General features: G+C 31.4%; 1 long non-coding RNA gene across 2 annotated transcripts; it reads right to left on the bottom strand.

Annotated features, from left to right (window-relative positions):
* Positions 1-2,871: 2,871 nt before the first annotated feature.
* LOC107367392 (uncharacterized) lies at positions 2,872-8,238 on the bottom strand. 2 transcript variants are annotated; one of them, XR_003083242.2, is made up of 5 exons: positions 6,741-8,238; positions 6,519-6,648; positions 6,136-6,177; positions 5,867-5,952; positions 2,872-5,572 (listed from the first exon to the last, which is right to left on the bottom strand). It is a non-coding gene; the product is annotated as an uncharacterized LOC107367392 (long non-coding RNA). The 2 variants fall into 2 exon arrangements; XR_001569880.3 differs by lacking the exon at positions 5,867-5,952.
* Between the last annotated feature and the right edge of the window lie 5,592 nt (positions 8,239-13,830).

The following is a 13,830-nucleotide window of genomic DNA, read 5'->3' as shown; positions in this document are numbered from 1 at the left end:
ACTTCGCTTTTGGTCATTTATAGACAAGAACATTGGATTTAAATTTCATCTGAAATTTCAGTTACGTCCAACTTTCCTCCTTCTTCCTTCATCCCTCACATAAAATCGCATCATATTGATATTCATCCTCCTTTTCCTTCTTCATTTCAATTGTGACCTTTCTTGATACCTTATCCACCCTCCAAGTAATTGTGCTCATTTAAGGTGTGAAATTAATAACAACACAATGACCGGTCAATATAAAGCGAGCAATGAAAGTCCAGTAAATAACAACAACAACAACAACAAGGAAAAGCAAAAAAAGTGACAATCGTAGGAGGTTAAACGATAAAAAAGCTGAAAGCATTTGGAAGAGATTTGATTAAATTTGACCAGCTCGATCAATTGATAAAGACATAATTAGATGTCACTTAATCTCGTGTTGACCGCTCTGACTATAACCAGTGTAACTTCATCCACGCGTCAATCACACCAGGAAAAGTGAACAAAGTGAGTCCCGATAAAGAAGAGGAAGCAAAAGCGCTGACCAAAGTAGACGCATAAACAAGGAGCAAAAAAAGGCAAAAAATTTTCTTGAAAAAAACCTCTTGTTGTATAACTGTAAATAAAAGTAAAAAAGGCGGAAGAGAAAAATTGATTTCCTTTTCACCTTCAACTGGTCACTTTCCTTATCCATGTATTTCATTATTATAAATTATGTGATTATAAAGGTGGTTAAAAGGTCGTCTTTACACACCTCTTTACAGACCTTTCATTGTCCAAGTCAAGGCGAGAGACTGCAAGTAAAAAAGAATCACAATCATCCCAAAAATCATACTCATCATAAATGTCCATTGACAGGGTCTCTTTACGTATCAATACATAATGTGCAAAGGTTCAAAGTGTGTGCCCAGTTATTACAAAGATTATCATTATTATGATGATTAACCATTGTAATCATTAAACGCTGGGAGTGATAAAAAGTGAGAGATCAAAATTTGTATCAAAGATGAATGTAACACCAAAAAACGCAAGCTTGTCATCAACTTCACTGGCCAGTTGAAATCTTTAAATTGGTCATTTTCTGTTCTTTCATTCAACTTTTTTGTTCCATGAATTATTTCCTATCAATATTACCATCCATATTATCATCATTATCATCAACTTTATTATCATTATTATAATCGTTTAGCATTATCCTGACCAATGATTTATTTATTGACATGGAATCTTACTGTTTATTTAATTCAGTCTGTTTCTCATTCAAATAGTTGGAAAGCAAAAACGTTTCCCGAAAAAATACGTTTTCTTCCCTTCCATTGACCTTGTCCTTGGGTCAGTTTTGGCCTGTTATTTGGCTTATTCCATTCTCGTTGTTTGGCTTAAATTGTCCGTTCAGTTAAACAGTTTTTTCTTTGCCTTTTTTGGGCCTTTTTTTGCTGCCTAAATTTCAATATTTATAATACTTGATTCATCAAATTGTGAGGGAGTAATTTTTGTCTGTAGCTTCAACTGACCAAAGGAAATGGAAAGTTAAAATGTAATAGCAGCAAAAATCAATGTTTGCATTTATATCTATTTATATTTATAGATTATTATCATTACTATTATCATTATCATTGTTATTATCATTAATATTATTGAATGTATATTTGTGTGTGTGTTTGTTTCTCACCATAAATCAATGTAATACATTGAATCTGTGGTCATCATTGTACATTTGAAAAGTTGCCTTTTACTCTTTTTTTGACATTCATTTTCAACTGATTCAAGTTAACAGTTGCTCCAATAAATTCAACAGTTTTTTTGCCTTCAAGTTAATCATTGTTCATGTATTGAAACCATTAGATGACAATATTGTACATTACTGGGACATTTTGGGCAACCTTTTCATTAACATTGTGTAGGGTAATTTGAGTTAATTAAAATTAATACTCTTCATCTGTTAACATTGATTTTGCGTCCTTTTTGGTTACATTTCATGTGACTTCAATTGTATCACTTTACGTTTACCTCTTGACATGTGGAAACGATGAAAATTGATTAACATATGATAAACATTAACATTGTTATTACATTTTCAAGACAAGTTTTAGTTACAATTTATATCATCATTTTTTTCACCCTTTTGGTGCTCTCGCTCTGTATTGCTTTACATATTGTTACGAATCTGTTTGTAATAAACAGTAATAATGATGAAAATAATGATCAACATAATAATGATGGTAATAGTGATGGTAATCACTTGACATAAAAAAGTAATCAACAGTTTAACATTGATTTTGATTGAATATCTTGCTTTTTTGTGCGCTAAGTGTGTGTGTGTGTTTGTATATTAATACAATACTTGTTTAGATGTTTAAAAAATGGTAGGAAGAGCGATCAAGATGAAAATAATAGCTATAATATACGGTAAAGATTCATCCATCATTTATCACATTGTTAACCATGTTGATATACACTCATTTTACGGTGACCTTTTAGCCCCTACGTCACTCAACTTGATGGATACAGTTTACATTCAAGCTTCTTGCCTTTCTCAACTTGCCTTAAACTTTACCCTTGTATTATGCATAAATACAATATGTATATATTGGTTAAACCTCTTACTGATGACTTTTGAGGTTGTCTCAGGTTTAGTTACCAGTAAAGGTATCAAAAATTAACAATTGTTTCAAATGAAACAAATGAAACTGTTTCAAATCAATCAAAGTGTAAAGTTTAAGGCAAATTTCAAGAGGTTATCCATAAAGGATTGTCACTTGGCTTGGCGATCTTGACAGTCACAACTTGACTTGGTATTGTTGGTGGTGTTGGATGATCAAATCTCTCTTGGTTTGGATAAAATTACAGTTGCTTGAATCTGGTCATGTTCAGCCTTTTTTTTCCTCTCTCTCTCTCTCTTGGTGTAAATTGTTTTGCGTTTTCATTTAGCCTCCTTAATCAAATTAACTTGAACCTGGAGAAAAGGAGAAGACAAAAGCATTAGTTGTATTTGGTTAAAAAGATGTTGATGTTGATGAAAATGATGATGATAGAGATAATTGAACTTTGAAAATGATGAACAAAAGTAATGAGAAAACAAGTTGATACAAATATTTTTGCCTTATTTAATCAACAATTGTGTTGATCATTTTCTCATCATAACCAGTTAACTGGTAAAGTCAACATCAGTTAACAATAAAACAGTAAGTTGATAACTATGTGAAGTAAATATGGCCCAAAAATAATCATTTATATAGATAAATACATATAGATATATATAATTAATAATTTAATAAACACTTTTGTCAAAGTTAAACAAATACTACAAGAAGCAAATAATAATCATTTTGAGGACTTTTTGTTAATTTGTCTTCTCTTTTTTGCTTTTTCCTCAACACTTTCCTCTTTAACCCTTTATTCTTTGCTTGTTCATTGTTTCTTCCTTATAATTATTATTATCAAAGCTTGTTATTAGATCTCATCAACTCATGTTAACTCAAATAATAATTGGCGACCAACCAATTGTTCAAATTAAAAACCAACAATTGACACCAAACATTGACAAAAGTGTAAAATACAATCAACTAACAGACGAGAAGAGAAAAGAACCATTTCTCTGTCAACAATAAACAACTGAAAAACAGCGAGAACATCAAAATAACGCTTCTATAACAGTAATCAGTTTGGTGTAAGTAAAATGTGTGTTTCACAATAATAACACACACAGCAAATGGACAAAAAATGTACACAAAATGTATGCAAAAAGGAGCAAAAAAGCAGTGAACAAGAAGATGATAATGAGAGAAGAGTAAAAAGAGTTAAAGAGAAGAAGCAAAAAAGAAAGTAAAAAGGGAAAGAGAAGAGAGAAAAAAAGAGGCAAAGCAGATGGCCTTAAGACTTTCTACATGTAACCTCGAGATTTAACCCCTTTCTCCAATCACTGTATTGACCAATGGTCAGTTTTTACTCCCCTTCTACTTCTTTCTCTACTTTTTTTTGGCCAGGTTTCTAATGACATATGCATCAACAAGATGAACATGAAGCAGAGCACAAAAAAGAGTAGGAATAAAAAGCATAAACGAGTTAGAAGATGTTGAAGATGAAAAAAGGGTTCGTCCTCTTGGGCATTATTTTATCATGATGATGTTGTTGATGATGAAGTAAAGAGGGGCATTGGGAGTGAGAAAGGAATGGAAAATAACAGGGATTTCATCTTAATATTTATGATAATAATAATAATAATATTGAAGTTCACTTAGCGGAATATTTTGATGTTTCCAGAGCATTTGATTGCATATTATTTCCTGATATTGTTGCCTCTCTTTTATCATATTTTTGTTTATTCATTTACTAAACATTGTGATAAACCTTTCACTTTTTTTGGCTAACTCAATGCTCTGTGTTACCTCTCTCTCTATCTTTACAGTTGAAGCATGTCTTTCTTTATCTTCCTCATCATCATTATTATTATCGTTTAATCAAGATGATATTGTTCAACAATAATGATACCAATAATAATGATAATAGTGGTAAAAAAGTGGAATAATTTTTAGCTTGAGCTTTCTTCTTCTTTTCACTCCTTTATACTATTTTTACCACTAGATCATCATTTTTGTTATCACCACCATCATCATCATATCTTCTTATTAACATCTAGTTGTCCAGGAGATGCTTCAATACTTTCTCATTAAGAAAAGATTCTTGTTTTTCCATTCGAACCTCAACCTGATTCATTGATGTCCAATTATCGCATCTCCCACTTTGATTAGATTCCGGTGAGAGCCAACGAACAGTTTTTTTCCCAATATATTACAACTTTGTTTTGCTTTCTGGTTCATCTTTTTGTTTGTCTGCTCCTAACCATTAACTTTAACATTTCACTTGGTCACTTGTTTTTCATCTCCAAACAATCAAATAGGTAAAGTCGTTATTTCTCTCTCCTTGTTGGTTGGTCCATTGTGGGTGGAAAGTTGCTCTTGATGATGGTCCATATAAAGAAAGGGGAGAATAAAGTGAACATGACATTGACCATTTCATTTTCCATCACAATTTTAACCGCAAAAAATGGGTCAACATATTGTCTATTAATATTGGTTGATGAAATTTATGATTTGCATATTCTTTGCAGCGTTTCATATTTCTTGGTGACTTTACTCTTTCTTTCTTGTTGATTTTCTTGTTATAAAGCTTTATCTTTCATTGTTGATTTATAATGATAATAATTGTTATAATAATAACAATAATAGTTGATGATAAAGATGATAATGGTAATGATAATAGTATTTATAAGTCTCTTCTTCGTCTTCTCCGCCATTATATCCTTTCCATACGCATATACTTATACACATTTATGTGGTTCTCTCCATTTTTTTTCATTCCCTTTCCTGTCATCGATATGCTTTTTTCAATATGTATTTTCATCATTTTACTGGCCAACATTTTCTTTTTTCTCTCTCGTCCATTGGATTCATCCTTTTATCTTGATCATCTCTCTCTTGGTCATTGGAACTCGGTCCTTTATCCAGGTTACCTCCTTTCCATTTTTCATATATTAAAACATTCATATATATGTATTAATATGATGGCTCTCAACATTTGATGATGGAGTCTGAAAGAGAAAAATAAAAGAGGGAGAGAAGAAAAAAGTAACTCGTTAATATTACTGTTGTTATTATTTGATCAATGGGTTAAAATTGATATTCATTCATTCATATTTCTTATGACTTCTTTTTATTTCTAGTTTTTAGGCTGTTGATGGCTTTACATTGTATTACTTTCTCACTTTCATCAAATTGTGTATCTTTTGGTTTTGGGAAAAGCTTTTTGTTATATATTATTGCTAATATCACACGGAAAGAAGGATAAAATTAGGAATAAAAACTTTCTTTTACTATTAAATTACTTTGCTCAATGTAGCTATTATTGAATGATGAATTCAAGTTGACCGCTTTGTCTACCAATTTCATGTCTTTTTCAGTTTCCATTTTTCTAGCGATAGAAAAGAGATGAAGAAGTTTGTTCTGAATAAAAGCAAAAACAATTTCAATTCTACTGAAGGCAACATTTTGATAAACTTAAACAAATCAATCAGTTCTAGTTGCAATGCTATCAATAATCTGGACAATGTTTCATTTAAAATGTAGCCTAGAGGATAATCAATACTCAACTCACCTATGAAAAGCCATTCCGTTAATAACGCCAATACGATTGATTCTGAAAGGATTTTAAAGATAAAAAGGATTAGAGTCTGAAATTTTTTACTTACATCTTTTTAAAAATCAAAAATCAAAAGACTGAAATCGGTTGAATTAGTTGGGAATATCTTGAGTGAGAAATGATTCTATTTGGTTTGCTTTGGTTTGACCATTCAATTTTTAAGCTATCAAATTATTCAAATATTAATGATCTCTAGTCAAAATTTGTAAAATATTGTTTCCTATTTTCCACTTTTTGTTGAAAACCTTTCGGCCCTTCTTCACTTAAAAAAGAGGATTAATAACTCTTGTGTGCTTTTACTTGAAAAATATTCTCAAAATGACTCTGAACCAACATACCTTTGTTCCTTAATTTTTAACAATCAGTCATTAAGAAGGTGATTTAGCCCAGGGTGCAAGTGTCACATCTCAATAGTCTCCAATATTTAACCAGAAGTTAGCTTTTAAATGGTTCAACTGAAAAGCGGCCCTGAAAAAAAAGATAAATGGCAACATAAATATGTTTTAGAAAAACTGAAAAGTCTACTTTAAGAAAAACAAATAAATAAACGCAAAACTTACCTGAGTTGACCAGTGCCATTAAAGTCTAATTAATAATCATAAATTAAGAAGTTAAACCTTGAAAATATCACACTAATTAACTGTTTCATTACCAAAAAATCCATGACAACAAAAAGCGAGGGAAAACTACCCAATTAACAATTAGCGCGTCTTTCAAAGATTATTCAAAGAGCGTATAATTTTACCTTTGACACATTTTAAATTGTAAAATATAGTAAATTAAAGTATTGGGAATTGAATATCAACAAATTTTAGCCGCGAAATGAAAAGGCCAGAGTTCCGTTACATATAATAGTTTCTGAAGATCAGTCATGATCAGGGGCTCTGCTTGGTTGAATAACGCCCAAAATGTGTTGAGCTTTAGCCGAGGTGTTAATTTATGTCATTTTTCATTCGTTTTTTATTTTCTTTGTATTTAGCTGCTCCTAAATGGATATTAAAACATAAGATAATATATTCAAGAAAGATATTCAACTATACAAGGTTCAAAGGTTTTAATGAATTGCCAGGCTGATTGGAATCTTCAGCTTCAAATGAGTTAATTGGTGTCGTCAGTGGACCTCATATCCATGTTTCAGAGAATGGTTCGCTGGCTATAATTGATTCCACTGAAGCTGATGAAGGTGATTATGTTTATGACGACGGGTTGTCGACGATTAGCAGGTATTCTTGGTATCAATGGTGTCAATGGGATGAAAATTGGCCGAGAATTGATTCCTTCAAGTTCACATCATTCATTTTTATCATCATCGAGATTTCAAATTAATCAAGATGTTAATGGAAACAGAGTAATATCCCATGTAACCCTAGATTCTCCTCTTGTAGAAGATTCAGGTACATTTATTTGTACTGCCAGCAACTCTTATGGTAAAGCTGAGAAAACAGTCCATTTGATTGTCCAAGGTCCATCTCGATCTCCGCGCAATTTAAGATCAGTTGAAGTAGCAAGTCGTGATATAACCATTGCTTTTGAAGCTCCTGATGATGGTAAAAGTCCTATTCTTGATCGCCTATTACAATACATACAATAATGGTGCGTTTATTAAGTGAACATTTCTTCTTTTCTCTTAGTTTTCTTGTCTGTATTAAACTCAAAACCATTTTAACACAATCAAACTGTCATGATTCAAAATTAAAATAAATTTTCCCAATACATTTACACTAAACTTATTGTACCAAGTAAACCTTGATATAATTGACCGTCAAATTAACGTTAAAATCATCATGTTAACAAATAAAAAGGTTAAAAATTGTGAACAAAAAAGGACAGTAATAACAGTTATCCAAGATTTCAAGCCTTTCAACCCATTCATTGTAAAATGGCTGTAATTGAGACAGCAATTTTGGTTTTCACATTAGCACAAGCAATAAAAGTAAAAGTGGAACCAAAAACTGGATAAAGTACAATTTAGCCTAAAGACAAGAGCGAAAAAAAGGTTTCAAAAATTCATAAATAGTCATGTAAAAATGTATATTTTATTTATGGTTTACTTTACAGCCCAAGCAACAATAGCAACCTTAACAAGCGCATTTTTCAAAAAATGAAGATAAAAAGTTAAAATGAATTAAATGTTATCATCAAAGCAGGTAAGCGAACACTTGAACCACAATTTAGCCAAATTAGACACTAAAAAAACCCTTGTCAACCAACAACAAAAAAAAACGGTCAAAATTGATAAACAATAATGTGTTGGTCTCATCATTATCACCATAAGCTGGTTTACCTTGGCGAGTGGATTCTTTAAATGCTATAAAAGGGTTTGGAAAGGTTTGAAAGGAAGAAGCTAAAGATGATGAAGATATGAATAAGTAAAAAAAGAGGAAGAAGAAGAAGAAGAAATAGCGACAAAAAAGACATTTCCAACAAAAAATGATGACCATTATGCTAAGAAAACAGTTTTTTGGTCATCTTAAGAAGGAAGAAGAAGAAAGAAGACAAAAAATGCTTTTCAACTCTTTCACTTTTCGCTTTACTTTCCCTTCCCAATTGTAACCATAATTTACTTTCCGCTCAACCAGCTTTTACCATCTCAAGTCTCACTCTCGTCACTTTCTCTCTCTCTCTCTCTTTCCGCTTTCCCTTTGACCCTTGGTCAGTCCACAATCCTTTCAGTAAAAGGTCAAAGGCAGCTCGTGCTTTAAACTCAGCTCGTGCAACAAACGTTACTATTTTTATGCTATTTTCAACCTTCCCTCTTCCCTCTTCCTCCTGTCCAACTATCGATCCTTGTCTTATAGTCTTGACCATTGTTGCCATTTTCATCACAAAATATGTTATTACTTCAGTTACATCAGAACTTACTTTTTACTCCCTTCCTCCTCCTACTCATCATAATCTTTATACTTATCTTCATCTCTTTTTTGGGCTAAAATGAGTAAATCTCAAGCGAAACCTTTACCTCAATATCTTTCTATAACTATATTTGATCTTCATCTTCTCTCTTTTTTTTGGCCTCATCTTCATCTCACAAAAAGAGCTTAATCTCCTTTGGGAAACCCAATGCAACTGACCATTGGATAAAACCATAGTCCAATTGTTTTTGATTAGAGCCTAAAACTTGTTATCCTTTTATTTCTTTAATATCAACGATCTTCTTTAATATATAAAAGGAAAGAAGAAGATGAAGAAGATGAATAAGAAATAACAGACTTTTCCTTTTTTTTTTGCATCTTTTTTCATCTTCACATCTAAAGAGGTAACATGAAAAGTTGAAGCAAATATATTGCCCATGAGATGAACATTGAACAAAGAGTCTGAGCAATAATAAAAAGGAGAGATGTAAAAAGAAGAGGATGAAGATGAGAAAAAAAAGAGAAGGAAGAAAGCAAAAAGATTTCATCCTTGGGTCCTATAAATTTATATCAGGTAAAATGATGATAAAAGTGATGAGGAAAGAAGAAGAGTTTATCCTCATCAAGTGCAACACCCAATCATCACTATTCTTGTCCTCAGCATCTTCATCTTTTTTTTCCTTCAGCCAATAAGTAAATCTTGTCCATTCTCACCGTTCCTCTATATTCATCATTTTCATCACCATTTCCATCATGCTCATCATCTTCAAATAAAGATGTTCATTTTTTCTCCCAATGGAACCCAAGATTGACATTTACCAACCATTTCCATCTGTACCTGGAACAATGGGAAAAGGCTGAGAAAAGTATGGAAATTCAATTTTCATTCAATGAACACATTATGATAATCAAGTGTTTCATCAGTTCTGCTGAAACACAAAAAAAGAAGATGTTTGATCAGAAGAATGCAAAAAAAGCAATAAATGACTTTTACTCTTGAAAGTGATTCACTTGATTTACATTTTATTAATAACTATAAAGAGCCTCTTGTTATTGTCTTTTGTTTCATCCCTTTCCTTGTCTTCATCCTCATCACCCCATCATTGACTGATCAACCAAATAAAGTTTGATATAATAATAATGACCATTCCAATGATTCCAATAACAATGAGTTTTTCTTGGTAAAACTCTTTTTATTTTTTCTCTCTTCTTTTCCCAATTTCTTGTTATCCTTTTTCCCCTGTAACAGACAATTGTCACACATGATGAGACGAGTTTCAGTCTGAATAAAGATTAAGGTTGGACAAAAGTCATCCAATCAACTGGCCATCATCTCTCATCAACAATTAAAAACGAGAAACACTTCTTGACCAGAAAACTTTAATAACCTTTAACCAGATGACCATTAATAATGCAATGTTATTAAAAAGGTATTCACATGAAAGAAAGAAAAGAAAATCGAAAAAATTTTTCATCAAAAAATTGAATCTTCATCATCTCTAACACAAACATGAAACAAGTTACATTGTCCAACACCAATTTTGATGAAACACCGTAAACATAAATATAATTAGATTACGAACATTCGACTTTTTTTCTCTCATCTTCCTCATCTTTTCTCATCCTTTTCTCTCTTCTAATAATGAAAATAATAAGCATCTCAATTTACTCGGAATGAATGAGAAGCTAAGAGGATGAAGAAGAAAAGTGAAGCAAAATGATAAAGATGAAAGAGTTAACATGAACATACAAGAGATGATGCTTTGTTTGCCTTCTACTTTCATCTCTTTTTTTTCTTCTTCTTCTGCTTCATCCTCATCATAATCAATCGATAAACATAAAGCAAGCTTGTCAAATGAAAGCAAAAAGCATAAACACGTTCATTATGTGTGTTTGTAATGAAATTTTTTTCTTCTCCTTCTCTTTTTTTCTTCCTTCTCTTGGTCAACATTTTGTCAATCGTAACCCTTTTTATGTTACCTTCAACATTTAATAAGTGTCCAACTCATTTAATCATATTGATGCTTCACCAACTTGTCAAACTTCAACTCAACCCAAAGTTAATATTGAATGTTATTACAGAAGAATACATTTTTTACGCTAAGGGAAACTCTCATTGTATCTAGTTTCGGGATAAAAAGAATCGCAAAATTTTCTCAACAAATTCTTTCGCACTCTTCCATCCAATGTTGAGTTTACCTTTAGACCGATGCGAAGAAAAGGATCGATCCAATGTGTCTTTAGATACAACTTTCTAGAGTTGAGGCTAAAAGGTGAAACAGTTACTCTTCAAGTTTGACTTTTGTCTTTGCTTTTCATTTCATTTTAAAATCTAATGAAACTGGAAAAATTTTTGCCTAATTTTTGAAACTTTGAAACTTTATTTGGTTTGATTGTTGCTACAACGATATGAACTAAGTCGATGAAACGCATTAAACTTTTAATGTTAGAATCAAAGAAACAGTTTGAAACATAAAAGTCTAACAGTTGAACCTGAAGCTTGAATACGATAAAACCTTTGCTTGAAATGATTTGAATAATTTCTAGATTAACTGATCATCAACCTTATTGATTGAGTATTGAAACAATTAATAAGCAAGAAAAGTTGCCAATATTGGCCAAGAAAGATAATAAGATGATGGCAACGGAATAGGTAACTTAATATGTTCATCTCATTTACATGAAATGATAAATGTAAAGCTTAACCAAGTCAAGATGAAACTATATTTGGAATAATTCATTTTATTATTTGTAAATGTTACCAAAAAAGACGAGAAGAAGATAATGTTTTTGTTGATGATGATGATGATGAGCATGATGAAGAGTGTAAAAAGTTATTCAAAAAAGATGTACAAAGAGAGAGAGAGAGAGAGAAAGAAATGCAGAAAAACTAAAGACTGAAAGGTCTTAAAAGATGAAAAGAAAGTGAGACTTTTTGTTGAGCTTGCGAATGAATTATGAGTGTTGACTCGCGCGCGTTTCTGTTGTTAAAATTAGCCTCTGAAACTCGTGGTAACTTTGTTTTTTTGTTTCTTTCTTTTCTTTCTTTTTCAAAGCTTCCTCATAACAAGATAAACCTCCTATCCTCTTCCATATGCTGGATATCATCAACAACAGTAAATAAGTATGTACAGTTGAGAATAAAAAAAGAGTAAAAAAGGAACAAATTATTACTCTTTTTGCATCTCTTAAGACGATGATGATGAAGATGATGGAGCAGCTTCAAGGCATGAAAATGAATAAACAATCAATGAAAAAATGTAACCAGAAAAGTTGATTTATCTGCAAAAAAAGGAAAACTTTGAACAAAACTTTTTTTTACTTTCAATGTTTTTGTTTGTTTTTTTAAAGCAACAGCTTCCTTTACGATCGTTATCACAAATGACCTGGAAACTTGAAATTTGTAGCAATTTTTTAACTTTTTTACAAACAAATGAACCATTTGAATGATTCCGTAAATCATGTTTTGCTGATTTGAGCACAAAAAAGTTGATTAACTTGTGCAGCAAGAAACAAAAAAAACAGTTAATCAACAGTTTGGTAATTTATTGGATCAGTGAGCAAAAAAGTGTTTCAGTTATTCCTGAGAATGATCATGAAAAGTATCCAAAACAGAGAAGCAATAACAATAATCAATCAAAGTGTGCAAAAACAAAGCCGAATGAAGGAAAATACAAAAATACAAAAAAAAGAGTTGAAAGGTAAAGTGAATGGTAATGTTGAATAATGATTTCAGTTTTAACCCAAAATTATGTTACTTTTTGCTCTTCTCTTCATTTTTCTGGTTTTCACTTTTCTTCCGTCTTCTCTGTGTGTCCATTTTGAACATATGGAGAGTCTGGACAAACAAAGCCATGAAAAAAAGCTAATTTTAACAACAACAATCATAATCCATTGAAACCTTTACAAACCTTTCTCACATATCTGATTGGCAATCAATTTTTTCAAATGTTTATTACTTTTGTTAATCAATGCGACCAACGGTCAGTCACTGTTATAATTTGTAGTTTCGCTTTTATATAATCAATAACAAGTAAAGAAACAAAAAGCAAAATCAATTACAATTTTCATCTTCCATCAACTGTTTCCTTTCACCCAAACTATTAGTTTGAAAATTAATAACCTTGACCATTACAAAGACACAAAAAAGGACTTTTCCAATGTTGGACCAAAAACGGTAAAATTTGGTTCGATTTTTTTTGGTTCTGTGAGTGTTCTTTGCACTTCTGAAGATGGGAAAGAGATGAAAGAGTTGAGGGTCAGTAGCGACAGATAAAAAAGAAAGGGAAAAAGTAAACCCATTGACCGTTATTCACTTTTACTATTTGCATTTGCTTTTTCTTGTTATTAAGGTTTTTTTTTTCTTCTTCTTCTTCTTCTCTGTTAATACAATCAATAGATGGATGATGAGGAAAGGATGGTTAGATGGCAAAGAATAAGAAGATGAAGATAAGAGAGAGAAGAAGAGAGAAGAGAAATGTTGATCAAAGGACAAAAAAAAGTAATGAAGATGACGATGGATGAAAGGGAGGAGAAAGTGGTGAAGATAAAAGTAAAGCTAAAAGATATATAAGATGATGAAGAGGAAACTGAATGTTAATAATAAAGTATAACATGTAAAAAGAGATGAAAGAGAAATGCTATTTCAAATGTTTTTATTCATAATAAAGGTTATGGTGATGAAGATGGTGATGATGATGATGATGATAAAAGTAGAAAATGTTGTTAGAGAGAGAGAAGAGGATGAAGAGGCGAAGATGAAGGTTGGCAAGCTTTTTTGCTATTGGATAATGTCTTT

Source organism: Tetranychus urticae, chromosome 1 (assembly GCF_039701765.1).
Source record: "Tetranychus urticae isolate SD_2017Ah chromosome 1, NJAU_TeUrti_SD_1.0, whole genome shotgun sequence".
Lineage (NCBI taxonomy): Eukaryota > Metazoa > Arthropoda > Arachnida > Trombidiformes > Tetranychidae > Tetranychus > Tetranychus urticae.
The sequence above is the reverse complement of the archived record's forward strand: the minus strand, read 5'-3'. Positions and strand labels throughout refer to the sequence as shown.